This window comes from Salvelinus alpinus, chromosome 15 (genome assembly GCF_045679555.1).
Source record: "Salvelinus alpinus chromosome 15, SLU_Salpinus.1, whole genome shotgun sequence".
NCBI lineage: Eukaryota > Metazoa > Chordata > Actinopteri > Salmoniformes > Salmonidae > Salvelinus > Salvelinus alpinus.
The window spans coordinates 39,370,642-39,380,960 of NC_092100.1; positions in this window are offsets into that span (position 1 = coordinate 39,370,642).

Consider the following 10,319-nt stretch of genomic DNA (forward strand, 5'->3'; position numbering starts at 1 on the left):
CCATTAGCACATGTGGTCCCTCTATCTTACGTCTTTCTTCCCTAAACACGCGCTGTAACATGGAGATATGGCCGTGTGGGAACAGTAACCCTATACCCTATAAAGGTGTGTATCAATTTAACTTTTTATTTTATATTATTATTTCTCGCTGATATGAAAGATAAAGCCCTTATGCTTCCAAAACCGTATCACAAGTGATGCGTGTTAATGTTCAGACCGAGTGTCGGGCTTAACAAAACTCCCCTGTACAGAAGACAACTTCGCACAATGACTTATTTGTAACGTAATGGAACTGAGAGTCATGATCCAGGGCTAGCCTTTACCGTGATACCTGCAATGCAAAATCAAATAAGTGTATTGGTCGTATACACAGTTTAGCAGATGTTATAGCGTGTGCAGCAAAATGCTTGACTTACTAGCTCCTAACAATGCAGTAAAATGCAATTAAGGTCACAGTTATGAAAACTTAGGACACTAAAGAGGCCTTTCTGCTGACTCTGAAAAACACCAAAAGAAAGATGCCCAGGGTCCCTGCTCATCTGCGTGAATGTGCCTTAGGCATGCTGCAAGGAGGCATGAGGACTACAGATGTGGCCAAGGCAATAAATTGCAATGTCCGTACTGTGAGACGCCTAAGACAGCGCTACAGGGAGACAGGACAGACAGCTGATTGTCCTCGCAGTGGCAGACCATGTGTAACAACTAGAGGTCGACTGATTAATCGGCATGGCTAACAATCGGTAATCTGCATTTTTGGACACTGATTATGGCCGATTACATTGTACTCCACAAGGAGAATGCGTGGCAGGCTGACCACCTGTTACGCGAGTGCAGCAAGGAGCCAAGGTAAGTTGCTAGCTAGCATTAAACTTATCTTATAAAAAACAATCAATCTTAACATAATCGCAAGTTTAATTAACTACAAATTGTTGATGATATTACTAGTTTAACTAACTTGTCCTGCGTTGCAAATAATCAATGCGGTGCCTGTTCATTTATCATCGAATCACAGCCTACTTCGCCAAACGGTGATGATTTAACAAGCGCATTCGTGAAAAAAGCACCGTCGTTGCACCAATGTACCTAACCATAAACATCAATGCCTTTCTTAAAATCAATACACAAGTATATATTTTTAAACCTGCATATTTAGTTAAAAGAAATTCATGTTATCAGGCAATATTAACTAGGGAAATTGTGTCACTTCTCTTGCGTTTAGTGCAAGCAAAGTAAGGGTATATGCAGAAGTTTGGGCCGCCTGGCTCATTGCGAGCTGTGTGAAGACCATTTCTTCCTAACAAAGACCGTAAATAATTTGCCATAATTATGACAATACATTGAAGGTTGTGCAATGTGCAGCAATATTTAGACTTATGGATGCCACCCGTTAGATAAAATATGTAACGGTTCCGTATTTCACTGAAAGAATAAACGTTTTGTTTTCGAAATGATTGTTTCCGGATTTGACCATATTAATGTCCTAAGGCTCATATTTCTGTGCGTTTATTATATTATAATTACATCTATGATTTGATATTTGATAGAGCAGTCTGACTGAGCGGTGGTTGGCAGCAGCAGGCTCGTAAGCATTCATTCAACAGCACTTTCCTGCATTTGCCAGCAGCTCTTCGCAATGCTTGAAGCACAGCGCTGTTTATGACTTCAAGCCTATCAACTCCCGAGATTAGGCTGGCAATATTAAAGTGCCTATAAGGACATCCAATAGTCAAAGATATATGAAATACAAATGGTATAGAGAGAAATAGTCCTATAATTCCTATAATAACTACAACCTAAAACTTCTAAACCGGGAATATTGAAGACTCATGTTAAAAGGAACCACCAGCTTTCATATGTTCTCATGTTCTGAGCAAGGAACTTAAACGTTAGCTTTTTTTACATGGCACGTATTACACTTTTACTTTCTTCTCCAACACTGTGTTTTTGCATTATTTAAACCAAATTGAACATGTTTCATTATTTATTTGAGACTAAATAGATTTTTATTTATGTATTATATTAAGTTAAAATAAAAGTGTTCATTCAGTATTGTTGCAATTGTCATTATTACAAATATATATATAAAAATCGGTATCGGCTTTTTTTGGTCCTCCAATAATCAGTATTCGCGTTGAAAAATCATAATCGGTCAACCTCTAGTAACAACACCTGCACAGGATCGGTACATCCGAACATCACACCTGCGGGCAAGGTACAAGATGGCAACAACAACTGCCCGAGTTACACCAGGAATGCACAATTCCTCCAGGAACGCACAATCCCCCCATCAGTGCTCAGACTGTCCGCAATAGGCTGAGAGAGGCTGGACTGAGGGCTTGTAGGCCTGTTGTAAGGCAGGTCCTCACCAGACATGGGCACAAACCCACCGTCGCTGGACCAGACAAGACTGGCCAAAAAGTGCTCTTCACTGACGAGTCACGGCTTTGTCTCACCAGAGGTGATGGTCGGATTCGTGTTTATCGTCGAAGGAATGAGCGTTACACGACGCCTTTACTCTGGAGCAGGATCGATTTGGAGGTGGAGGGTCCGTCATGGTCTGGGCGGTGTGTCACAGCATCATCGGACTGAGCTTGTTGTCATTGCAGGCAATCTCAACGCTGTGCGTTACAGGGAAGACAACCTCCTCCCTCACGTGGTACCCTTCCTGCAGGATCATACTGACATGACCCTCCAGCATGACAATGCCACCAGCCATACTGCTCATTTTGTGTGTGATTTCCTGCAAGACAGGAATGTCAGTGTTCTGCCATAGTCAGCGAAGATCCCGTATCTCAATCCCATTGAGCACGTTTGGGACCTGTTGGATCGGAGGGTGAGGGCTAGGGCCATTCTCCCCAGAAGTTCCGGGAACTTGCAGGTGCCTTGGTGGAAGAGTGGGGTAACATCTCACAGAAAGAACTGGCAAATCTGGTGCAGTCCATGAAGAGGAGATGCACTGCAGTACTTAATGCAGCTGGTGACCACACCAGATACTGACTGTTACTTTTGATTTTTACCCCCCCCCCCCCCCCTTTGTTCAGGGACACATTATTCCATTTCTGTTAGTCACATGTCTGTGGATCTTGTTCAGTTTATGTCTCAGTTGTTGAATCTAATGGTCATACAAATATTTACACATGTTGAGTTTGCTGAAAATAAACGCAGTTGACAGTGAGAGGACTTTTCTTTTTTTGCTGAGTTTATTAGAATGAGCTATGCTGAGGACACAGTATATAAATACACAGTGTGAAAAACAGTCTAAAAGAAATGGAAAGTGTCCAGTGTTTAATGTCTCTGTGTACACGGGACAGCAACGTTGGCTGTGTGTGTGAGTATGTTTGTGTGTTGTGAGTATGGGCACATGTGTGTATGTGAGTGCAGGAGTCTGCGTGTGTATGAGGTGTGTGTGAACTTGTGTGTGTCCGGGAGTTTGTGTGCAAGAAAGTCTCTAAGGTGCAGGACAGTACACGGGCAGGTAGCCGGCTAGTGATGGCTGTTCAACAATCTAATGGCCTGGGCCCAGTTTTTAAAAAGTTATCTATCTGTATTTCGTCTATCAGATAGGGTTAATGCATAGCAATAGAATGAATAGAACGGACAAATCATTGAATTGAATGGGGACGCCCGTTCTAGTCATTGTATTTCTATGCATTTAATCCTATCCGATAGCCGAAATAGTTCATCCGGATAGATAACTTTAAAAAAACTGGGCCCTGGTAATATCACATTTTATTTGTCACATACACATGGTTAGCAGATGTTATTGCGAGTGTAGCGAAATGCTTGTGCCTCTAGTTCCGACCATGCAGTAATATCTAACAAGTAATCTAACCTAACAATTTCACAACAACTACCTTATACACAAGTTTAAAGGAATGAATAAGAATATGTACATAAAAATATATGAATGAGTGATGGCCGAACGGCATAGGCAAGATGCAGTAGATGGTATAGAGTACAGTATATACATACGAGATGAGTAATGTAGGGTATGAAAACATTATATGAAGTGGCATTGTTTAAAGTGGCTAGTGATACATTACATCAAGATGGCAAGATGCAGTAGATGGTATAGCGTACAGTTTATACATATGAGATGAGTAATGTAGGGTATATAAACATTATATAATATAAAGTGGCTAGTGATAAATTGATTACATCAATTTTTCCATTATTAAAGTGGCTGGAGTTGAGTCAGTATGTTGGCAGCAGCCACTCAATGTTAGTGATGGCTGTTTAACAGTCTGATGGCCTTGAGATAGAAGCTGTTTTTCAGTCTCTCGGTCCCTGCTTTGATGCACCTGTACTGATAATAAACTCGCTCACCGAATCAGCGTATTCATCAATGTTGTTGTTCAACGCTATGCGGAACATATCCCAGTCCACGTGATCGAAACAATCTTGAAGCGTGGAATTAGATTGGTCGGACCAGCGTTGAACAGACCTGAGTGCGGGTGCTTCCTGTTTTAGTTTCTGTCTATAGACTGGGAGCAACAAAATGGAGTCGTGGTCAGCTTTTCCGAAAGGAGGGTGGGGGAGGGCCTTATATGCGTCGCTGTTTCTCAGTCTCTCTGTCCAGGATCTGATGCACCTGTACCGTCTGTCTGCTAGATGATAGCACAGTGAACAGACTGTGACTGAAGTCCTTAACGTGGGCAGGCAGCGAGCCCCCGATGGTGCGTTGGGCTGACGGCACTGCCCTCCGAAAGAGCCAGGCGGTGATTCAGCCTGACAGAATGCCCTCAATGGTGCATCTGTAGAAGTTAATGCGGGTCTTAGTGGCCATGATGAATTTTTTCAGCTTCCTGAGGTTGAAGAGGCGCTGTTGTGCCTTCTTCCCTACGGAGTCAATGTGAAGAGACCATTTCAGGTCCTCAGTGATGTGCACGCCGAGAGACTTGAATCTTTTGACCCTTCCAACTATGTCCCTGTCGATGTGGATGGGGGAGTTCTCCCTCTTCTGTCTCCTGTAGTCAACAATCAGCTCCTTGGTTTTATTGACGTTGAGGGATAGGTTATTGTTCTGGCACCACTCTATCAGGGCTCTGACCTCCTCCCTGTCGGCTGTCTCCTCATTGTTGGTGATCAGGCCTACGACTGTCATGTTGGGAGCAATCTTGATTATTGCGTCTTGCGTGGCCACGCAGTCATGGGTAAACAGGGAGTACAAGAGGGGGCTAAGCACAAACCCCTGGGGGGGCCCTATGTTGAGGATCAGCGTGGCGGAGGTGTTGTTGCATACCCTCACCTCACGGGGTCGGCCCGACAGGAAGTCCAGGAACGAGTTTCAAAGGGATGAGTTCAGACCCAGGGCCCTGAGCTTAGTGATGAGCTTGGGGGGCTCTATGGTGTTGAAAGCTGAGCTGTAGTTGATGAACAGCATTCTCACATAGATATTCCTCTTGTCCAGGTGGGATAGGGCATTGTGTAGTGCATTGGGGATTGTGCAAGATCAGTCGTGTTGTAGCCTACCTACATGTTTAGGGGATTTTACAATGAAGTTAATGAATGTCCCCATTTTTTTATACAATATGCTTCTTCATGTTTATCGTTCGTTTAACTTTTTTATCTGAAATGGAACCATTTCTTTCCCTCTGACCATCCTCTGTGAAGGGAAGTAGCAGGGCTATCACTCAGGTCCTGTTCTATGCATAATCCCAAACTTTGCATGTAGGAGTATTTGTGATCTGAGATGGGAAAAAGAGCTCTGGTTTACAGTCTGGGATTTGACAGTCAAGCTGTCAGCTCTCTGCCTTTCATGAATTGGCAATGAAACTAATTTAGAAGGCTGAGATGGGAGCTGGACCGGACAGAATGAGTTCACTCTGCATGCTCCGCTCCTGGGTTGTCACGCAGAGAGTGCTGGGGCATGACAGTCTCCTCTCATGGCTGCCTCCTTAAATCCTAACCTTTGACCTCCTCCTCCGCCACCCCCCCATCTCTTTATCGGAGAGTTGGAGTGGGTCAGGGTGCTTTTTTGTTTTGGCGGTCAGCAAAGGCAAGGCGTGTCTGTCTGTCAGGTCACTGTCAGAGCTGGCCTGTCGTTGAGTTCCATGATGCTTTTCTAACTTTTGTTCAACAAGCACTGCAGAACAGAACTGTCAAGCACATGATCAGACGAGCATGGAAAGGGCACTTTTTTTCACGCCTCAATTCCCCTACCTCCCTCCCATTGTAAAAGGAGGAGATTTCCCTCCCAATGTCTCCTACCGGTCTGGTTTTATTCTGAATGAGTTTCTCCAGCTAACAATTTTAGGGAGAGAACGTTTTTGTAACGTTACCCGTAATGTTCCCCTAATGTTTTCGTGTCCAGTTTTACATTAGGGGAACATTGTATCCATGATAGCAAAGGCCTTCTGAGAACCTTTTTAACATGTTTTGGTGTTAAAGTGAGGAGCACATTCCCTTAATATTCCATCAACCTCCCACCAAACATACACAGTACATGGTTACCATGTTCTCAGAATATAAGACATTAATGTTCTTGACACGTTTCATGGGAAAATTGCAAGAACATCTATGTGTATCAGTTGTCAGGATGTCGCCTGATGGTCAAAAAGAAATGTTTTCCCAAAAATATTTTCTTTCATTACATATCACACCCTGTTACTGTTTCCAAGCCGACCAAGGACCTGATTGGTTAACCACTGATCCATTCACAGCTCTTTTTGCCTGTTGGCAAGGTTAGGGATACTCCCACACACAGTGCTTTTAACATAGTGTTTTCAACTTGCATATTTGACACACATGATTACATTGTGCATGTTCATTCATACAGTAATTATTATTCAACATTTACTCAACCTCTTGGTTCACAGTATTCATAGCTTCTTGCCAAGTGTACATGTCTGATCATTTGAGAGGTAGTGGAAATGTGGTCATTATCTTACAGATTCCCATCTTTCAATTACAAACATTTTTTAATTAGATCAGATATGTGTGTTGCCAAATAATGTCGTTAACATATGTTGCTAAGAATGTGAGAGTAGGGCAACTCCCCTAGTGGGTCTCAAACCCAGGCCACCAGCACCAATGACAAACAACCTAACCACTGTCCCAATAAAGGATATCTCTAGTTATAGCTCACACCAACCCGTCAATCTTATAGGCACTCCTAGTCTATCACCAAACATTTCTGTAGAAAAGCCAACGATAAAAACTTGCTCTCTGTTATTATTATTATTGACTTTGCGCTTTTGAAACTGTCAAAGAATACAGCAAAGAGCTGTATGTTTAAGTTTTTATTCAGCACTGTCAACACTGTTTTTATGAAACATAAAGCGCGGTTCTCCCGACTCTCGCGCTGCAGCTGCACTGAATTAGTATCGATAGGCCTGCGTTTTTATTATTAGCAGTTCATCATGTCTATTTCATCCCTACAGACTGTTTTTATTGCATACGCTTAAAATGTTAATGTTTTTTTGGTGAAAAATCTGAGTGGTAGATCTCGACTTGCTTTTTGACTGCGAAAGTGATCTCGACTCAGAAAAGGTTGGTGACCACTGCTCTAGGGCATGTGCTTATGGGTCCTGTCCAAAAAAAAACTCTAACCACTCCTCCCTGGGCACATGTGTCGATTTAAAACCACTTGATAAATGTAAGCAATAGGGTGAATGCACTTTAAAGTAAATCTCAGCTCTGTTAAAGGTACACTCAGGAGTATCATTAAAACAGGTTAATATGTCACACCGACATTAGACAACTATACAGAAAGCCCTTCAATTGTTGAAATAAGTCAATCACATTAATGATGAGAGAATTGTCAAATTAACTGATACCTGACATGGACATGGTGGTATAGTAGGAAGATTGGTGTACAGTGAGCCAAGAGGTCGGGAGTTCAAATCCCAGGTGAGGACATGTTGAATAATAATTACTGATTAATTGAACATGCACAATGTTTTCATGCATGTCAAATATTTTAGTTGAAAACACTATCTTAAAAGCTATGTGTGTGTGATTATCCCTATCCTTGCCCCAAAAAAAGCTATGAATGGAACAGTTGTTCACCAACCAGGGTCTTGATTGGCTCGGCAACAGTAACAAGACTTGATGTGTAATGATTATTTATTGGAACATGTTTTTGCAACGTTCCAAAGAAACGTGTCTAGAACATTAATATCTTACGTTCTGAGAACATGCCAACCATGTTCTGTGTTATATTTGGTGGGACGTTGATAGAATATTCTCCTAACCCACAGAAAATGACAATGTTTTTGCCACGTTCCCATGAAACGTGTCTAGAACATTTCATATCTTAAGTTCTACGAACATGGTAACACCGTTCTGGGTAAGTTCATTAGGGGAATAGTCTCTTGGAAACATTCCTTGCACATCACAGGAACATTTCTATGAAAACGTTAGTTAATGAAATTTCTAAATGTTTCAACTTCATATCTCCAGCACCACCCCAACATCAACATATGTGAAATGGTGTGTTTCTATGTTTTGTAGTAAAAAATCTAGGTGTTTCCAATGACATCATCAACCAATTAGTAGGCAATGCCTACTCATAATTGGTTAAGATCACAAGACGCACACCGACTACAAAACATAGAAATGTGCAATTTTCACATATGTTAATGTTGGGGTGGTGCTGGAGATTGTGAATATTAATTTAATCATGCAAATTCATACATTTTTTGTAGCTAGCTCCAACATGATAGAGCTAGCGCGCCCTATTTAGTTTTTTTTACGCATACAAAGCTGTACATTTTTATGTATTCAAATGAACCCCATTTCGATGGAAACTAACACTCATTAAGAGCAGGAGGTGTGTCCAATTAGTGGGCGCGGTCAACATACTTAAGATAGAGGCTAGAATGTTTTGTCAATGCTGAGAACGGAATGTACAGTACATGTTTTTAAATGAAATTCCCACAGAATAACTTAACGTTCTTTGAACAATTTGAAAACATTCCCAATGTCAACCCAGTTGAACGTTCCTAGAACATTACCAAAATTGAAATGAAATGTAATCATGTTTGAACTCTTAGGAAACGTTCTGTTAAAGTAAGGAAGTAACAAGATTTATTTTTTTGTCAAATTCCTTAAATGTGCTGAGAATGTTCCAAAGGCAAGTAACTATCCTGCAACATTCCCAGGAAGTAGTGGGAAGGTTGTATTAAAAATATCTGAATCAAGCATAAATTGGCTTTTAGAGGACAAAGATAGGGCCGAGAGACTTGGGGTTTTGGTTTAGAGAGTTGCGGCTCCCATTTTTATTTTATCCTTTCAATTATCCATCTCATTTCCATAAGTGTGTGCTAGAAATAAACAGATTTGCATATTTGCATCAGCATATTTTCATATCATGAACATAAGATTCGTCAAAACAATTATCAAACCCATTTTTTCCATTTGTTTTTTCATAATTCTCATTATTAAATCATCATTCTCCAAAGCATATACAAAACATTCATTATTAATGTCCTTACGTGACATGTGGCAGGAACTCAAGAGTATACCACTACTGATACAACAGTGCATCATTATATGCAAATATATTCACACATGAAACAAAGTAAAATGTAAACAATATTGTGGCTACTCATGTTGGGTATTGGACGCACAGATAACAGAAATAAAAGGGAGAAATGCTGGAGAATTTCTTCAAGAGGCATGGCTTGTTTGGCACTGACCTAAAAGACAAAAGGAGCTCAGGTATTTAATAAAATAATTGGTTGCAGGTGCTCTTAGACCATAGAGCTATATAGAGGTCTACAGTGCCCAAAATCCTATATTACATGGGACGCCATTGAGGACTGATACATTGTGATCTCTATACATTTCTATGGCTCCGACGTGCCTTCAGTTAAAGGGACAATTAACCAAAAAGTGCAATTAAAGGGACAGGTAACTAAAAAGTTGAAGAAAATGAGAGCCTTTTCTACACACACTCACAACCCCCATGTGACACTAGATGGCACTTGGTTACCAGTCTCTGAGAGGCTACAGCCCACACTCCCTCATTCACCCTCTTGGTGGCATAGCCTTTCGTTCTGTAATTGTTTCTGTTTGTTTTCATGCAGTGCAGGGCCATGGCAGCCTTATGTTACCATAGGTCACAGTGATGAATATTCATTCACCTCTGTCACAGCCCACAGTACATCTGCTAGACATGTTTTGAAGGTGTCTTCGACAACAGTCTAGTTTAAATTGGTTTCATTAAAAAAACTGTTGGTTTCATATTAACAGAAACCTATAAATAACACTTTGGTTTAGCATTATTATAGTGCTTTATTTACTTCAGTGGAGTCATCTAAAATGACTCCACCCGGCACAGCCAGAAGAGGACTGACCACCCCTCCGAGCCTGGT